General features: G+C 39.0%; 1 long non-coding RNA gene across 1 annotated transcript; it reads right to left on the reverse strand.

The window, feature by feature from the left end:
- Positions 1–4444: 4444 nt before the first annotated feature.
- On the reverse strand, positions 4445–9722 carry LOC122884845. The gene is made up of 2 exons (XR_006379990.1): positions 8008–9722; positions 4445–5290 (listed from the first exon to the last, which is right to left on the reverse strand). It is a non-coding gene; the product is annotated as an uncharacterized LOC122884845 (long non-coding RNA).
- Positions 9723–20197: the final 10475 nt, after the last annotated feature.

Consider the following 20197-nt stretch of genomic DNA (forward strand, 5'->3'; position numbering starts at 1 on the left):
AGGAGCGTAGAATATGCCTTGCCAGCAGAGCGTTTGTTGGAGGGAGAGAGTTAGCAGGGTAAAGGGGGGTGAGAGAAAGAAGGGAGAAAATCATTTTATGGGAGATACTGTGAAGGACTTGTTTGAACAGGCCGCAAGCCTCAGTGTCCTGCTATATTAGTGGGGAAGTCAGCTTTGTGCCGGAATAACGTGTTGCCTCACTATTGTGCCCCCTACGGTGGAAGGGTTTGGTGGGTTTGGATTAGGAGACTCCATTACATTACCCTAATAACTGGATAAAGCCGCCTCATCCAGTGCAACTGATCCTCAAGTATTAGCGCTCATGGCTCGTTACAGCATTTCAGCAGCTGATCTGCAGACAGTTGATTTCTCATTATAACAGACTGATAGAAACACACAGCTGCAGTAGATGGTGCCCGAGCATGCAATGATGTGCAACTTTCATCTCAGAGCAAATGTGCTATTTGAAAGAGAATTCCAAAAGACTTTTACAGTCGTTTCCCACTGATTTAGATTGGCATGGCAATAAACAAAGTCAACAAACCTCTCCCCAATTTAAGAGACTAAATGATAATCTTTAGTCTGCTATGAGGGAATTTCCACAGAGGTGAATTTTATTACCATGAAAAATGTTTTATACTTTACACATAATTGACTCTGTACTATCCATAAAAGTAGCTAATCATTATAAACCATAGTAGTTTCACACAGTTTAATTACATATCTGTGGCAGGTGTTAGGGCATGTCAGATGCTGCATTATGAGACTCGCAGTGTATTTTTATTGTGATCTTTTTTCAAAATAGTCTCATTTACCTTAGCTGTTTGAATTGTTTTCACACACTGTGAGAGAAAAATAAAGACTAGAAAATGAAAAAGTAAGGGAAAGAGTGTGTAAGAAGACAGCAAACCGAGTGGTGAAAGTAATGAAGAATTTTTTATTAAAATGCTAAATTTTTGTCATTTTAGATCAAAGTGAATTGATGGAGAATGACCTTCATTACAACGTTTGAACATATAAAAAAAGCGCCGGCATGAGAATGTGGCAGAGGAGCGAACAGATTACATATAAAGCCCAGCTTCTTTGATGTTAACTGTCCAGACCAATTAGGCCCGAGGATATGTGTCAATCCTGACGCTTTCATGGATGGATTCAGGTTGACTCTCTATGTGCTGCAACCACACACCAACCTATCCTAGGAATTGTGTCTAAATTAAATCACATTTTTTACTATGATTTTTGAAATATGAAATTATTTTTATTAGTAGTAGTAGTAGTTGTAATAGCAGTTTCTGCTTTTAATGTACAAGTAGGATTTGTAGAATTATCAAACTATTCGCAAAGAAGTGAATGAAAACATGCAACTAAATATTCTTACAATGAAAGTAATTTACATCTAATAAGTAAATAACAACTTAATGCATTCAGACTGTAAATTAATAGCGGTAAAACTCCTTACATGCACTCACAGTGTGTCTGGAGGTCTGGCTGCTGTATGGTAGTAGCTCAGGTGAGGCCAGAGGCCACTGGTCATTAGCGATCCAGCTTCCCTTCATAGTGTTAATATGGGGTCAGGCTGTGGACTAGAAATCCACAACCACAGCTGGCACATTCAGCATCTCCACGGTTTTCACTATTGGAGTGAAAACAATCTGCCTGCTGCTCCCCCCCCGGTCCGCTGGGCTGACCTTGCCCTTGGGCCACACCACCATACACCGCCCCAGCTGTTGTCACTCTGCAGCCGGGGAAAAAGCCCTGCTGCCTCGCCTGCCCCACTTGCTGGGACCTTTTTCTTTGCTGTGGGCCCTTCCTGCAGGTGTGCTAAGGTCCTAGCTCCCCCTGTTTGATTACGGCACAGGCCAAACACCAGGGCTCGCCTCCGCCCCGGTCCTGTGGGTTTGATTCAGGGCCTCCAAATGCCTTTTAGATCCCTAATCCTCAACACTTAAGCCCTTCCTGATGGGTTCAGCTCCAGGTCCCAGCGATTTAACCAATCCAAATAGTGAGAGCACTGAGGGGTCGAGTTCGGCCAAGTTGCCTTTTGCCCTTTTTTTTCTTTTAATTCGGTGTATTAACCCTTTCCCACTGATTGAAGATCTATAGATGCAGTTGTAAAAACACAAGTGTCATTCTTATATTTTAGGAAATGTTACTCCACTCTCCTTTTTACACTGCTACTGGCGCTTGTATCCTTACAATTACATCTTCATTTTCCAAGTGAATCCCTCTCAGTCAATCGGAGTTGCTATAAAGTATGAATGCAGATGAAACAGCTTCTCGAAGAAAGTCTGAAAAAGACATGAATAGATTCTGAGATCACTGGATTGGGAAAAGATGTTCATGAATACATGACCAAAAGAGCCTAAAAAAGCCTAAAAAGTTCACAGTTATTCTCACCAAGTGTATAGGGGGTCAGTTTAATTTTTCCCATTTTCCCCGTGCTGTTTGAGTAAACAGGGTTGTCCGGGCCTCCACCTGTTTCAGGGTGCTTGAGAAATGGACTTTTCCTGAAAAGTCTGTGACCTTTGACCCCTGCAGAGCAGGAAGGGGCTGCCAGCAGGCAAATGCCCTCCTGTGTGGCCAACTGCCATTTAACCCCATAATTGTTACAAGGCAGCTCCTGGCCGTCTAAAACTTGGTTTCCGGAAATCGCTCTTAAACAATCAAATAAACGCACATGCAGGGAATTTGCCATGCCTAAGGCCCTGGAGCTTGTGAAACAGTGATTACAGATTCACTGGTTGGACTTGACACCTTTGAAAACATATGAAACATTAAGAAAATATATCTCTGTGTTGATTATGTAAAAAATATAATTTTAAAAAGTATATTTTGAAGTTATTTCAACCACAACAAACATTATAAGCTCATATGGTATTCATTTTGCATTTTTTTAAATGCTAACAAGTAAGATCTTTATGTAATTTTGAGTTATATAAACTAATACACTAATACAATTCTTAATTGAAATAATGGGTGAAATGATTCTCTTCTGTTAGCCAACATTTCACCGGCTGAGATCGTTCCATTTTTGTGTGGTGTTGAATCACAGCCGTCCTCAGGCTGTGTTGTAGATACAGTATCCACTTTACCTTTATCATGCCGCGCTCTGGCCCATCAGGTTTTCTATGTGGTTGGCTGCACTTGGTTATTTTTTCCATCCCTGCACATTTGCTTTTTGCTCGGCGCTCACCTCGAGACTCAGGCTTAGAGTGTTTCCCCAGCAGCCTTTCTGATAGCAGTGCGCTCGGTGATTGCTTCCCAGGATCAGAGCGGCATGCAGCACGAGCAGGCGGCTCAGCATACCACACATGCTGCAAGATCAAAGGTCATTCTCGGAGGTCCGGGATTATGGGGGAGGTAAAATTATATTTTTTATCCTTCTGCTTTGTTTTTGATCACCCTATCTGACCCACCCCATACCTACACTCCTACGCCACCTCTCACTACAGCCCTTACACTCAGGTGTTAGTTTTCAAGAGGGGCTCGGGGGTGAAGGAGGGTTGAGATTTGCTAATGTAGAAAAACAACAGACAGATTGGATGCAACCTTGAGCAGCGGGTTTGGAAAGAGCTCTAAAGAGACTCCAAGGTTAGTGGATGTGGGAACTGCTGCTGTCTCCAGGGTGTGACGGAAATAGTGACCAAATCAAAGACGGCTCATGAGTGATACGTTCACTGAGGTCACATCTATTTATTACTGCAGGGGGAGAGTATCACATATACAGCAGGTCTATAATGGAAGGGACAGTAATGATGCCTGACGTATGTCATCAGCAGGTGTGAATGACTTGTCATCATGTAAGTTATTATCCAAGTGACTACAGCTTATACAACTGACTTCAACCCTGTATTTACCTGTGTGTATTTATCCTGCAGCACCAACACATTATTGTGTGTGTGGATGATTTAAACTGTAGTTATACTTCTTTTATTTTGGTGAAGATGCTCTCCCCTTACTTCTATCTACAGAGAGTTCCACCTCATTTGAATGCCGCAGAGTGTGTAATTAACACAGAAAGCATTCCATTGTATTAATGTCAAAATTGTTCAAATTTGTAAACAAATAAAGCAAATACACAGTGAGAGTGTCACTGACTTAGTCTTGTAATTTCAAGGCTATTGCAATAAATGTAATGGTGTTTTCCACCACTGGAAGAACACCCAACATCAAACACTTTAAAAAACCACGTAAGTGTATATTGTAATTATTAATTCACAAAAATATTACCCCATATGTCAGAGTATGTCTCTGGGGCATATTTGTTTTGTAAATATTTTTTAAATATGTCTGCTACCCTGCATGTATTCATTCATCTGGCAGAATTAATTATGATGTTTAGCAAATGCTGGATTTTAATGTTGACATTCAGGGAGTCAGGACTTACTTAGGTATATTTATTCTGTTTAAACAACAAATGGAAAAGTTTAGAGGCAACCAAGAATGAAAAATAAAAGAACTTTTATTTAGTTTTACCAGTGTTTAAGCACATTCAGAATTAAAATTAATTATACAAACTATGGAAAAGGGGCATAAATTATAATTACATTTTAAACATGTCTACATGTGTTCATCCTTTTGACAAAAATGTTTCATAAAACATCTATGGCTTAAAGGAACGTATAACTACATCACTGAATATTCCAGTTAATTCAGTAAAGGAATTCACATGCATCTGCAGTAATCACAAATAATCATTTAAAGATACATAAAAGTTGTAAAACGTTATTCTTATTTATTTAAATGGATTACAATAGTTAACAATAGTTATTTATTTAAATGGTTACCTTCATAAGTAGCTTCAGGTTCAGTTTGACTTGAAATGTATATTTTGAGGGCAACATGAGGGTTTTTCAAGGTAGCATATTTTCTTTGTTACATGTAAAATACTAATGCAACAGCTTCATGTCAAAAACAATTTTTTGTGATGCCCCATCTTTCTCTTTATTTGTTTTCTTGATATACAAAGAGACAGAGTTGGCCATAGGAGAAGGAGGTAGAAACAACTGTAGTAGAGAAATGTATATTTTGGATTTTTCACTTAACTAGAACTAGAACAAAAAAGAAACATATTTCACATCAATCCCACAACCAACATAAATAAACAGTTATATACTGTCAGAATATCTTGTAATATTACTGTAGACTCACATAATCTCTGTTTTGTAAAATCTCTCTTAGCTGTTGTTCTTATATTTCGTGGATGAAAGAGGCGAGCTGGATGGATGATGAACCCTGTGGAGTGGTGAGTGAAGAGGAAGACGCTGCCCTCCGTGTGATTCAAAATGCTCTGACAGAGTGGGAGAGGACCATTAAGTGGTGTGTTATTTACACATCATAAGCCAGTCTATTATATTGACATCCAGACGACCCAGTCCACCACTGTTCTGCGTGCGCTGCGGCCTCCCTCTCTGTTTGCTCTCAACACCAGCATGCTGATTGGGTGATTTTCTGATATGACATTCCAATGCTCCGGACTATGTGCAAGATCTTTTTGTCTGAAATAGTCCGAAAGCATTCATTACCCGCCGAGAAATGAGACAAAAGGTCAAGAAAGCGGTGTGACAGGGTGGAGCCATGTGAAGTGGAGGTGGGGTTTACAATCCAATTGGGGATTAAGTTATCTCTTATATCTCTTACTTACAATAAATCCACACGTCTCCATCAGAAATGTCTTGTTTAAACTGCGGAGGAGCATGAAGCAAATGTTTGACTTTATTTAAAATTCATTGTTCAGTATTACATTGCCGGCTGGGGTGAGCCCTGAGATTGCAGAGGTGAGCAGGCAGGCTGTATATTTTTTATTCTGATCCAGAAATTGCAGAATTGCCATCCAGTTGTTGTCCTGCACACCATTCTGCCATTTACCAATAGCATCAAAATATTTGACATCCTATAATGGGATCGCATCCAGAGTAATTCTTGTAACTACTGTTGACATAGGTGCCCCAAGTAAAATAAATCTATTTTGGCCATTGATGTGAATGAACTGTCTATGAACCATTTAAAGCATTAATGCAGATAAAGGAGAATACATTCCCTTTACCCAGATCATTAGAATAAAACTACCACAGAGTTATTACTGCAGGCTCCACTGCAAATAACAGCTCAATAAAACTGAGGGAATGTGAAACAATTGTCTGCTCAGGAATATGTACAGTGTCAAAGTTATGTCTCCAATAAAATATAAAAGGTAATTTAAACATTTTGGCAGACTATGAGAGGTATTACAAGAGTTAGGCATCCAAAACCTCAGTGACTGGCAAAAGAAATTACACTTTCAGTTAGTCTGAAATGATTTACAGAGCTCAAGAAAATCATGTTGCTGTTTATGTTCTTCAAAGATCTCTCTCTGTATCTCTCACACACACACACACACACACACACACACACACACACACACACACACACAATGGTACAATACAGTAGCCTTTGAAAATAGTCTTCACAAGCAGGGGAGAAATGCAATTATGAGAGGTCATCTTTTACCCCAAAATATTTGTTTAACCGTTTGAAGGACTGCTGGCACAAGTACAGTTTATGTTATGAATTTTGACTGATTTCAACCAATCATAAGCACTTATGCAAAAGCTGACAGAGACGCCTGTCATAAAAAAAACATTCATGGTTTCAATTTATGATCACAAGTAATCCAGCTGTGTGTTATAAATGAAATAAATTCAATAGACAAATTAAGATTTTTTCATTATTGTTTTGTTTGTTTGTCAGCATGGTGTTGAATATGTAACACTGCAAAGTAGGGACGCTGTTGAGAGAGGGTTTTGTTATTTATCTGAACTGTAGGTAGGAGAAAACAGACAAAAACTCAGATTACAACCGTTCATGTCGATCTTAATACAGGTTTAATCTAGAGTGAGTAAAATAATAAGTCCTTGTTATACTGGGGATCCCTGTGAGAGTTCCTGAACCCCAGTTTGGGCAATCTCTGTACAGCTGTTCCAAGCATCGTAGTGGAGTCAACAAATTAATAACCATTAAATCTCTTTTTATTTATGGTGCTATTACCATCACAGCTGTTTCTTACCTATTATTATTGTCAATTCCTGTTAAAAAATTATTTAAAAAGATACATTTTGGTCCACTTGTTTTAATCTGTTTACACTTGTTCAAAGATATTAGACTTTAGATACTCAGAGGTGAAGTTTCAAAGAGTAAAAAAAGTACATTTTAATGTGTTTCCCTGCTTTACAGTTTGCTGTAAACGAGTGAGGTTATGATCCAAGGAGAGAGATTAGAGGGTCATGTCACAGCAACACATCGTCGGTTGTAAGAAGACCATCTGTGTGTTTGTACTGTATGCATTTTAACTGTGGGAACTGACCTAGCAAAGAATGTAAATTAAATGATAGTACATCTAAGCTGTACATTTAAGTTAAATTGAACACCAACTTTATTAGTTTCCTTTTCTTCAGCAGGAAAAAAAACTACTGTGTTTCTGCCCTTTAAACTATTCAATAGAAATGGAAAAGCACTCAATGAACAAGTATTAAGAGCAGTGTTTATCTTCTTCTTGTAAAGTTGACTGTTGAATCAAATTATTTTGAGCTCCTACACAGTTTACTGTTATTTATTGCTTTCGAAATGACTTGTTTCCTTCTTATCAAATACATTTAAAAGAACATTTGCATACACTTGTAATATCAATTGTTCTTGCAGGAAGTGAAGTATTTCAATAAAAATGGAAAAATCTAAATTGCAAAACTATGTGGTTAATTGAATTAATGAGCATTTTTATACCGATTAAAATCTGCAGCTACTGGAAACTGATAACCAGTCTCATCCAAGAAAACTGAATCAGCAATAGTGCCAGTGGAGTCTTTTACAACTGACTTTTACTGTTACTGCCCATGTGTAATAAATACTTTATTCTAAAGTTAAACATTAGATTAGTTTGAGAATTATTTAAATAGGAAAGAAACAATAACAAACAAATGAGAAGCTGATAGGGATCTGTTGTAAACATGGCAGACAATTTCCTCTCCTCACCTCTCCCATGAGTAGCAGCACCCACCAGAGCTGGAGGCATCCCACTGGGAGAGCCTCTCTGTGGTTATCATACCCCATCTAGTGGCTGCAGTGGGTTAAAGGAGAGCAGAGGAGGACAGTGTCAGCGGCACCTTTTAGACCTCGACTAGCTGCTCTGTCCACTAATGTTAATACAGTCAAATAAGATAGAAGGTAGATAGACAGATAGATACATACATTTTGAGGAAAAAATCTAAACCGTCTTGCTTTGGTTGAAACCTAATAGAACCTTGATGCGAATGACTGTAAAATTAAAAGAAAACAGAGACATAATTTCATTCAATTTGATTATATGTTTGAATATCTCATTAAGAAGAGCTTCAATATGGTCTGACAATATAGTAGTGAAAGACGTAGCAGTGCTGTAGGTGCAAATTGAATTTGATTTAAGGAAAAAAAGGCTTATGGAGGTGTTGAGGCCGAAGTGGTACACGGTTCGTGTTACACAGATATGAAGCCATAAGAATGTGTGAAAGCAATGCCCTCTAGATCCCCTCTTTTCACAAGCCTATTATCCAATTGAAAACTGATCTTCCCCGAACTCCCATTGTGTGAACCTCTCTCAGAGAATAAATGCACCAAAATTGATCTCAGGTCTCTGAAGTGGGCCTGCGGAGCTGGAGTTTACACATGGGACCATTTTATTCACTTCTGGTGGCAATTTACAAACATGCAAAACTGCGAGCCAAACGCAGGAGTTCCACCTGTCTCATAACCCTGTTGGAGCACAATTTTCCTGCCTACAGAGGGGAAAAAAGATGTAGCTGTGACAATGTCAAACAATGTGTGTTAACAATTCAACTCAGTACAGTGGGAATGTCATGCAGAAAGAGCAGCCAGTTGGACGATCTGCTAATGTATTGTGACTCCTGCTGTCAGCAGTTCAGCTCTACACCCTCTTCCTGCAATTTTCAGCCATCTCCACTGCACCGATACCGTTTCAAAAGCCTGCTCACTATCATACTGACGCTGTGGGAGTTATTAACTGTTTGCTCTGGTTTTGATGTTTTACATTGTATGAGAGCAAAGAAAGATGCTTTCAAAACACCCGTGTGGCCCAGCTGAATTAAATTAAATGTTCCTGTTGAGAGGATGATCACACTGTTTTGTGCCACATTTTAGGTCTCCTTGTAAGTTCCACCTTCCAATCTCAATATTTGAAGATACAACCTGGCAATATTAACAAATGGATCCTCTGGCAAAGTATGCCTCTGGTTGTTTTTTTGTTTTTGTTTTTGTTTTTTTAGAAATCAATCATCACTTAACTGTATTATGCCACAGAAACAAATTAAAGAGGAGATGTAATTAATGTTGTATTGCTTTTACTAGCAATAACTGATTGTACTTTATATTTGTTCAGCAAGTAAAGATGTGAGTCTGTTAGCAATGTAAAAATCTCAAATCACAACCTGTGTGTATCCAAAAAATAAAATGTCACTAAAAATGTAACTATACAGTTTAGTATTCATGAGAAATATATAAACAATTTACAAATGGTTTAAAACACATAACACACTATAATGTACTTGTAAGCAGATATAAGGACATTTTAAGTTTTTATTAATGTATTTGTCAACAACTAACAAGTCCTTCTGTGAAGCATCTGTAACTGGTGTATAAACAGAAAATACATGATTGACATAATATGACACCGTAATAAAATTTTGTCTCCATATTTTATTGGATTTTAAGTATTTATGAAATAGATTTATTTATATATTATGTCTTTATTATTATTTACTGTATATATTGTACAAATAGATTTTTACAACATGTCGACAAAATACACAGCTGACAATAAATTTGCACTTGGTACCTTTATTAAAAAATCTTTCTAAAGTGACACCGTTACTCTTGATATTTGTTAGCCATATTCAGACAGTAGGGTTTCCATGGTAATACACTAATACTAGTGGTTAAAAGGCTTCACGAGTTCATATAACATGTGGTGTACCACAAGGATCTATTTTAGGACCCTTATTATTTCTTATCCACCATTATATTAATGTTATATTATATTTGTAAATCTTCTTTTCCCATTTTGTTTGCTGATGATACCAACATGATTTTATCACATACAGATTTCCATACTCTAATAGAAAACAACAATGAGAAAATATGCTAAGGATTATGCTAAGGTAAATCAGTAAATAAAGCATACATTTCCCAACTTACTTACACTTGTTTTTAGGCATTTTGGTTGATGATGAGAAAGTGAACTGGATAAAACATTGATTTTGCTTATAATAAAACTGTGAAGTCATCAAGGATCATCAGCAAATGAGGTATGATTAACGTGTTTTGTTTATTAACTCTATATTATTATATCCATTATTTATTCCTTTATAATTTATGGTAATATTGTTTGGGCCAAAACATATTCCTCTAATCTCTGTAAGCTTCATGTACTGCAAAAAAGATTTATAAGCTTAATGAACATATAATTATATTTCCTTGATACTTTCTATTATGTCATTAAATATGATTACAGATATGTTAAACTGTGTTATTAATCATTCATAAACCAGTTCTGGATGCTTCATAGGATTTGTAATTGTTAAAAGGAGCTGCTTATAACTACATTATAATGTGTTATAAATAATTTATTAGGGTTTATACACTTCTAAATGCTAAGAGACTGTATGAAAATTATTGGAGGACTTAAAAAAAAAACCCAGAATAAATGAAAAAAATAAATCTGGGATGAGAAAAAGTTGAAACACCCTCCTCTGTTCTCCCAAAAAATATAGACTACCCTCTCTTGAGCAAAAAATAACACCCCCACCACCTTAATAATTTTCATACAATTCCTATACAGAGAGAGTTAAGTACAGTCAGTAGGCAATTTGTTAACTTTCAGCCGCGACTAGCGGACCAACTCATGAACACCCCCCCCCCCCCGGTATATAATTTAGAGAATATTGTAGATCGGGGCGGGGCTCAGAGAAAAAGTCACAATTACAAATCAGTCTACTACTTCAGCACCACGGACCATAGATTCTAACTTACCTCAGTCAACAAACCTCAGTCAGATAAAGAATCAATGAGTCAGGCAGACTAGACTAACATATTCAACCAAACAACCCCTCTGCCCCTGCACTCTCTCTGATACTAGGGGATGGAGAGGGGGGGATGGCAAGTTAACAAGGGGGATTCATTTCCCCCTCAAATTGTCTACTGAGTACAGTGCTACCACAATCCTATTTACCACTTTATTAGGTTTTTCATGTGCACTCAGCTTGAAATTCCTGCATCTCTGATAGCACTTGAAGTAAGCAGTTTTACTCTTGACCATTCCTCAGAGTCTGATTTAAAACAAACCAACAGGAGCATCAGGAATGAGCTGTAAACTTGCTCTGATAGGTAAAAAGCTGTCACAGTCTCTATTTGGTTTATAATTATAGAGCCCTCAGCCGTTTCAACCTATTTCCTGAGCATCCTTTTAATCAGGCCATAACCACCATTTCATTTGTTCATCCAATGGGTGATGCAATCCCTGAAGCCAAAGCTCTCTATTCATTAGATTGTTTTAATGTGCCTGAAAGCAGTTGTGCAAATAAACAAGCCGTTACAGTGAAAAGAGAGGAATCCCTGAGTCTGTACATTAACCCAGGAGGGACTACAATTCCAATTTGTGCCTTTTATCTTATTAATCCCACGCAACGTCATTTTGCAGGTCCCCGAAAAGGACTTATAAATTGCGTCTAATAGGCTTCAAATCAAGCACTAATTAAAACTGCATTAACCTTAATGAATCTGAAAAATTGAGACCCCAATTTATTGGAGTTGTGTTTATACAAGGGCTGGTTTCAATAATACATGACGCAACTGGCTGTGTGGGATGAGCCCGTCTTCCTAATGCGAACCTCCTGTGAGTGTGTGTGTGTGTGTGTGTATGTATGTGTGTGTGTGTGTGTGTGTGTGTGTGTGTGCATCAGTGTGGTGTGTTTTGGCCCTCGTCGTCATTATAGGCCTTGTTAGAGGTTAACTTTAGCAACATTCAGGCGTCTTTAGCACCGCGGAAGGAGACAGAGCCGCATGGTGCCAATCAGCGTCACAGGTGTTCATAATTGTCTGTCTAATTGCTTCATTACTGGTGAGGAGGCCTGAGCCCCTTCTGTGCTTCCACCACATCTGGATTTTGGGAAGCCCTCTCCAGCTCAAATGAGAAGCCTCTCCTGAGTTTTAACATGTATCTGCTTGTTGCCGTGATTTCCCAGGAGCGCGTCATATATTTGTACGCTGATTCTGACTCAAACGCCTTTAATGGAAATTCCCATGTCTGGTGGGGGTGGAGCGCTTTTGACAATTTGTTGACAGGAAGAACTCATGTGTTTTGCCGTGAATGAATGTGAAAAGACGTAAAAAAATAAAACGTGCAAATGATGTCAGTGCCGCCTTGTGCTCCAGTGAAGGACAGGGAGGTTTTTCCTCCCTCTCTCTGAGTGTTTTTGCATGTTATCCCAGTCACTTGTATGGTTAGAAGACCCTTGAGATTTCCCTCAAGAGACCTGCCGTCCTAATGAATCAAGCCTCTCCAATGTGGGAAGGACCTGAGGGGGAAAAACTGTGAGTCTTTATTACTGAGGCTTCAGCAAACCTGCCAAACTCACCAGGGATCCCTCTTCACTCTTGTTATGTCAGATTACTGATTGAAATTACAAACTGACAAAACAAAAACCTACACGGAAAGACCTTTAAAATCTTCACACTTCATGTCTGATTAGTCACTGTCTAATGGCCGCAATACTTCTCCCCGTAAGGAAATGGGCGATAGATTAGGCTGAGGTCACCGGCGTTAATGAGACATTTAACATGCCATTTGCAGGAAGTGCCCCGAGATCCTCACCCCCTCTCCCCCTCTCCCCCTCTCCCCCTCTCCCCCTCAGATAAGCTCCAGGACAACCGTGTGAAACGGTATGCGAGGGGACCGAGGCTCGACCTCAAACCCACACCCACCTCTGCCCACCCACAGGCTGTTATGTATCCATGCTCACGTCAAGCCCGGGCCTGCGCGCGCCAATTAACTCCCAGCCATATGGATTTCAACTGTGGCTTTTCGCAGATGTTTGTCCAAACCATCGCTCAATTTGGCGCATGAGGGATTTGGTGTCACCTTTTGGGAGTTTTGGAGATTTCTGTCAGATTTTGATTATCAGTCTTCATCAGGTGGATTGGTGTGTTCCCAGAGGTGAAATTACGGCCCAATGGGGCTGTTATTTATACATGAGAGTGATTTCGCCTGCAGTGCCAGCAGTTCCTCATGGGAGTCGCCCACCTTTGTTCACCTGTAAAATCTGTCCTCAAATTGGATGAACATTATGGATTCTATTCATGTCCAATTATTAAATTCTCCCCTCAAATATATAAAGTTAATTCAATTCTAAAAACATTTGGAGGTACAGTTCCTTTCTCCCCTACTGTCAGATGTAGATGGGCATGTCTTGACTTGATTCTCCCTGACAACAGAGCTACAGGCTGCTGTGTCTTCAGTCAGGCATGCTGAAGTCCTCTGAGGGCTCGCTAGTGTTTCCTGTAATGTCAGCAATCTAAACACAACATGCTAGTCTTGATTTGTATCATGCCTCAGACATTTACACCTACTGATGATTGATGATTACACACAGAAATCCAGCTATTATGATATAATTAGATATGACATAATGGCCAACAATGAGCATCTTATGCATATCGATTGTCTATCAGCCTCCTGTGATTATTCTCCATTAAGTCGAAAATATGCTTTAGTTTGCTATTGCAGGCTGTACCTTCTCCCTAACTACAAACCGGAGTCAACATTTCCTGCCATTGTCTGCCCCAAATTGACTCAACAGTGGGTATTTCAAATACAAGTGGTGAAATGTTTCATGTTCTTTGCAGCTTATGTGCAATAGACTTGGCAGCAACACAATAGCTATGGGAAGTGATTTATTTTCTTAAAGTAATTAAATGCCTACTTGATCATTTTTTTCTGGGAAAATGTAAGAATGTGGCAAACAAATTAAAAGAGCACTCCATGACTAAACCTATCCCTAGGATTGGTGGAAACATCACAAGCAAAACAGGAGCCAAACCTTCTTAATCTACGTAGCTACATTTGGGAGTTTGTGAGGAAACAATTCGGAAACATGCATTCTATTTCTGTTTGCGCCGATTATTAATTTCAATTTATGTAACCCCACTTACTCCCACAGTTTAATTAATGATGCTTGTTATCAGCTGTGTTTAAGAGGTAATGGACAATGCTGAATTTTGAGTGTTTACAGTGCTGGAGAAAAATCCCGCTTTACCCCTTTGTAATGGACTGCCAGCAAACAAGAGATTAACAGTGTTTGTCACTCTTCCTGCAGCTGTGTTATAATGCAAAGCAAGAAGGGGAGGGGGAAAAGGCATTAAGCACATAACTTTGAAATGATGACTTGAAATAGCTACCATGGTCAGAAGAACTGGCATACCCCTCCATCACCTAATCCATACCATAATTCCTGATCTAATTAGAGGAAGGCTCAGCGCTAGGCCTGCCATAAAAGAATAAAGAACACAGACAGACTGTGTGCCCAGGGAAAGGAGGGAATAAGTCAGTGAAATAGAAAGAGAGAGAAGAAGGAGAAGAAAGAGGAAGAGTGCACAAAACAGTGAAATGAACAGGTCCACCTACTCACAATCAGTATAACATGGGTGTATTTTGTATATACTGATGAGCAGTTGGCACCTGCCATCAGTGTATGAATGTGTGTGAATGGGGTGAATGTGATATATAGTGTGAAGTGCTTAGAGTAGTCGGAAAGACTAGAAAGGCACTGTACAGTCCATTTACCATTTACCATATATACAGTAAATATTTAATCTACTTTAATTGGCTTGGTTGTAATACTATATTTGTGGAAACATGTACATCTCATATATTTCATAGATCTTTCCAAGACTGATACACAAACATATTTCTAAACTAATTAAAAACGATATGAATATAAAATGATAGAAGCACACCAGATAATCACAAGCCAACAAGGTAACTGGACGGTAGAGTTAATTTGCTTTAGGTGCTAATTATACACATTTTTAACAGCTAACAAGGCTAACAGTTCAGCAAATTCTGCATCACACAATTATTCCAATTCTGTTAAGCCACAGAATCCTCAACAATTAATAAAATAATCAGCAATAAACGAATACAGTTTCACATTTACATATGAGGCAGGTTTGTGAAACCACTGACACTCTAATAAGATACTGGTATTTTCATTGGTCAGAGAGCTATGGAGCCTAGAAAAGGCTAGTGTCAGAAAAAAGTGAAAGAAAATGTTGAAATGTCCATTTGTACTCTAGTCATTCGTGCACACAAATGAGTCATTTGTGCACTTGAATTACTTAAAGGTACCGTGGGGAGTTTTTGACCACTAGTAGCGCTATGGAGCAATGCCTGTAAGAGTGGGTACTAGTTTTGTTTGTATCGTGCACGCACACGAGGATGCGTTTTGGTGACACTGAATGTACACCTAACTTTTGTTTGTTTACAAGAAAACTCCACAGGGCACCTTTAATTCATTCTGGAATTAATAAATTGTGCAAACTTACAACACATAATGTTAAACAATAATGTTCACATTTAACGTACCTTGAGGGTTGCCAAAGATAACATTACTTTGTTCAGCGGACGAAATCCAAAGTGTATCTCTGTTCAAAGTCAAAATAAAACTGAACAAGCAGCTAATTTAGATTAGCCTGTGTTCAGTGTTTATTTTGCACTGCATTGGGCTACACAGCTCGATATGTGCACCTAACTGACTGATCCAAAACTGGACAGTGTTAGATAGTTTTACAGCTGTATTAGTATTGGTAGAGTGTCAAGAGGACAAGGACAAATGTAATGAATGCGATAATAACAGTATTAACATGAAGGAATTAACTCAGTATTTGTAAGCAAATCAATAGGCAAGGTCAAAGAGCTAGCCTGCTGCTAATACAACAATTTATAACCTCAGTAACTACTGTTACAGTAGGATGATAGTAATGAAGAGTACAAATCACTAATTCATGCCCAAAAATAGTAATTCAGGGGTACAAATTTCTAATTTGTGCACACGCTACAAATAAATGACTCCTCCTAAAATTCCTGACACCTGCGGTGCTCCATAGAGTATTACTCATACAGCAATAACTCAAAATAAAAGCAGAAACGTTGCAAAGATCAGAAAAGGTACCAGCCCCGCCCTGCTTGGCTTCAAAGTGTCTGTTTGAGGTCTCAGACTGGACACTTGCTGCAGGTGCAGTGTTGGAAACACTGATGCAACACCAGAAATGGTCAACCCCTTTCCATACTGGGGTGGGGGGTGGGGGTGGGGGTGAAGTCACCACATGTGTCTACCTGGTCAGACATGCAGCCTAAATTCAAATTTCCCAACATTTGAAGACCTTTCAAAGCCAAACCGCATAAAACCAAGTGGGGAGATAAGATACCTCCCCTGGGTACTCAGGTGAAAGTAATAAAAATCACACTGCTGCCTCTCCAGATATGGTAGAGCTACAATAAGTTAGCTGAGGATTACACTGTTAAATAGCCAAAGGCTGTACGTGTATCATCAGCTTGGATAACTGCACTATTGCATACTACACAATTGTGCTTTGCCAGTAATGTAGTCTGTACTCTGAATTACATTCATGGGTATGTCAGTAAACTCCCTTGTGATGTATCTTTGTGGGTTAAGAAATGAAATACACTGATCCTCAAGTAAGATAGATGTGCTTACCAAGGTCAAGGAGGCTCCCCAGCGTAATTACACGAATACCAAACACAAAGGGTATTGTTATTGGACAAGTATAATGCTGCACATTACCAGAGCAACACAGCTGTTTCTATCAGCGAACACTAGCTTGGGAAGACATAGGGCGGGCATCAATTTAGCCTACTTATCTAAAGTCTCTAATTACTTGGTTTATTTGATAAACAGAACAAGGAGAATCCTTAAATGATTCTGCAAGATCCAAAGGGGATTAATTTCTTACTCCTTGAAAAAACAAATCACTGGTAGAATCCCTTATTTCACTCTTTAATCACGCATTAATTAGGAGCAATAGGGGCAGCAGTTACACTTGGCATTTGGTGAGATTGCAGGAGAAAAAAAAAGGGCACGCATTAGCCTCTCCAGAGGAGGAGGCGAGCGCATCAGGCTAAGACAAAGACGACACAATCAGACAGAACAGCAGGAATTGTGAGTTGAGAGAATGGGGATCTGAGCTTCTCAAGCCCCATTCCCACACAAAGCACATCTTTCCTCAGGCAAACCCAGACTGGATACTCGCACTCACTGCACCCTGGTCTGACAGTCTGGAAAAAAAATATTTTACCACTGTTTTATTTCAATAAACGTTTTTACAATGTGGCTAATACACACATCCATACTGATCCTATATGCCATCTTCCCATCCAGCCAAAAAACACCTGTGGTCAAGTGTAGACAAAACGTTCACATCTTCATTCCTACAAGTTCACATACAGTATGCCTGCTGGCCTTTAGTGGGTGCTAAATCTGTTATTTTACCTTTAATTTAGTCAATAAAAATGTTTCTTATTTAGGCAAAACACCTCTTGATAGGAAAGGAGGAACGCCGAGAGAGACAGTGAAGTATCAGAAAACAGAACTGTCAAAGGAGGAGAAAAGTTCAGCAGACACGGACACACATATGGACCAGTTATGAAACAGCAAACAGCACAACAATTAACGCTGTTAAATAAACCATTAAAAAGCAATTGGAACATGTGACAAAACATGCAACACTGACACAGAGGTCATTAAAGTGAGAAACTGTTGCACATGAACTCGTAAATGTCTGTAATAAGCAATAATGCAACTGTCCAGTGCAGAGCGTGCGGGGGAAGTGTGAGTGGAGTGAGGGGCGATCAGGGGGGAAGCCTGATCTCTTGAGATTTAGCAGTTAAAGAAGCACTCAAGGAATAAAAGACTGAATGCATGGTGCAAAGCAGGGGCTAAACACATCGGCTATGTTTAGATGCATGGACTGACTTAATGAATGTCCAATTAAGGTTTGTTTGAGTTATGCAGTTTACAACCAGCCGGCAACCAGCAGTAGCAGTAATTATCTTTCACTTCAAAATGCATCCATAACAGATATAATCACTTTGCTTTCTGCTGATATACGGGCCATTTCTGAGATATCAGCTAGTAGCCTAGTCATATGATGAGCTAGCAGCTTGTCGGTCAACCTCTGTGCAGTAGTTCAGTTCTAAAATGTTTAATCGATTAGTAAACTGGAAGAATATTAATTAACAACTTTTCTTTGTTTTATATCACCTTTGGGTTTTGGACTGTTGGACAAAACAAGGTATTTGTAGATGGACTTTAGGAATGTGATAAGCATTTTTACTACTTTCAGAAATGTTATATACTAAAGTAATCAATTAATTTAAAAAATTCACAGATTAATCAATAATGAAAAGAAGATAATTTGTTGCAACCGTACTGCAAATGCTTCAACTTCTTTTTTTATTTTCTTTGCACATTATATGTATTCTACTGTATCTACTACAGTTCTCTTGTGGTTTTGTAAATTGATTCCTCACTTTTTCTGCCCTGTAATTCTGGTGGTTGGTCACAGTGCAATGCTAACAGAGCTACTAACACAAAAGTTAGTTAACAAGTCTGGGGTAAATGGAGAGTTTCAGTTTCCCATACGGCTCTAAATGCTATTCATGAGCACAAAATATTGGCACCTATTGAAAGTCTATAGTCAAAAACAAACAGAATTGACTTTTGTTTTCAGGGCAAATCAACATGTTTAATATCTATTTTAACCAGCAACTAGGCCTGAAGTAAGATCTTGACAAGATTATCATAACCCAAGTGTGACATTTACATATGCCACCCTAAAATTAGGTTACTTGATCATCTGAGTGAATGGCATCCCTTTGCATTTTGGTTCCGCAGGACATGCTACCACAGGCTGTGAAATAACGTTTGAAAAGAACTTAACCGTCAACGTTACAGCACCTGAACCAAACTACTACTACTACTAAAATGGCTTTCAACTCAAATGTTTTTGGGATGGTTCTTTATCTCAGATGAAAACCGTATTGAAAACAATGAACAAAATGGCCTGTAAAATGTGTTTTTGAAACCATTATGCTCTCAGTCTGTTTTCTTATTTCGCGAGCTTGAATAAAGAGGTAGCTTCTCAAGCAATCTCGGCCTTGTTTGTTTAAGGTAATTACTACTTGTCCTCCCATCCTGCTGGCCCAGATGATGCATGAAAATTACCATTCCCCTACTTCAATCAAAGCTGGAAAAAGAAAAGGGAGAAAGGGGGGAACAGAGGCGAGCAGATGGGAGGGGGAGGCGGTGAGAGAGGAACTCTGTGAGACACACAGAGCTCCCTCCCTGCATGACAAGAAAGGGCACTGTCTCTGATTAATTAGCTGGAGTTGGTAATCAGTTTAATAAGACTGAAGTTGATGGTGAGAGGTCCCCTTTGGCAGAGCCACGCTAAGCTTAGCACTCTGTTCAGGGCCCTCGCTTTCTTCCACCAAGTAAACACGCAGTGTCTATTTACATAAACAGTTGTTTCTTTTTTGTGGGGGGCTATTTTTCCTTCCAAACCGCCCGAAAGCCTAACACCACCGCTTAAGTCACTCCCAACAATGGCAGTGGGAATTGCAGACAAATTCATGAATTTTTCAACATATGAGAACTAATTAAATTGAGGCCTTTTTGAAATGAATATAGTGTGAGGTACTCACTAGCCCGACGCACACAAAGAGGGTATAATTCAGCGATTGAATTCTGGCTTGATAGCATTCAGCCTTTTACCATGGTGAGCTATACAGATGGCTGGGGTCCTTTTCATTCTTTTCTTTCTTAATGGCAAATCTCATTATGGCAGTTATCACTGTATGGAGAACAAGACGGGAACGATGGGCCACAAAGCCACACGGTGCAGGAATTTGGTACCTGTCTGCTGCAGAACATGATACTTACCGTTAGGTCAGATCGTCATGAGAATTTAAAATTAGACTTTGTTTAGATAACTGTTACAGCACATACAAAATAGTAGTAGTAGAAACTGTAGTTTCTTAATACTCTCAGTTTGGTCAACAGTAAGCAATAGAATATACAAATATTGTACAACGTTAAGG

The sequence above is a fragment of the Siniperca chuatsi genome, linkage group LG11 (genome assembly GCF_020085105.1).
Source record: "Siniperca chuatsi isolate FFG_IHB_CAS linkage group LG11, ASM2008510v1, whole genome shotgun sequence".
Taxonomy (NCBI): Eukaryota; Metazoa; Chordata; class Actinopteri; order Centrarchiformes; family Sinipercidae; genus Siniperca; species Siniperca chuatsi.